Here is a 204-nt window from a genome sequence, read left to right as displayed (position 1 = left end):
CCAAGTCACCTTCAATCCCCTCCTCCCCGAGCCTGGCAGCAACTCCCGCACCCCTCAGTGTCAGTTTCCCATCAGTCACACCGGCAATCGCGCCGATAAGCGGAGAAAACAAAAAAAAAGACAGAAAAGCTTGAAACCCCCGGGGATGGGTGAGGGCACAGACCCAGGCTGACAGCGTTCCTACCCGCAGCCGTTTGAGCAGCA

This window comes from Mesitornis unicolor, unplaced genomic scaffold, assembly GCF_000695765.1.
Source record: "Mesitornis unicolor isolate BGI_N332 unplaced genomic scaffold, ASM69576v1 scaffold43521, whole genome shotgun sequence".
Classification (NCBI taxonomy): Eukaryota; Metazoa; Chordata; class Aves; order Mesitornithiformes; family Mesitornithidae; genus Mesitornis; species Mesitornis unicolor.
This window is presented reverse-complemented; position numbering follows the sequence as displayed.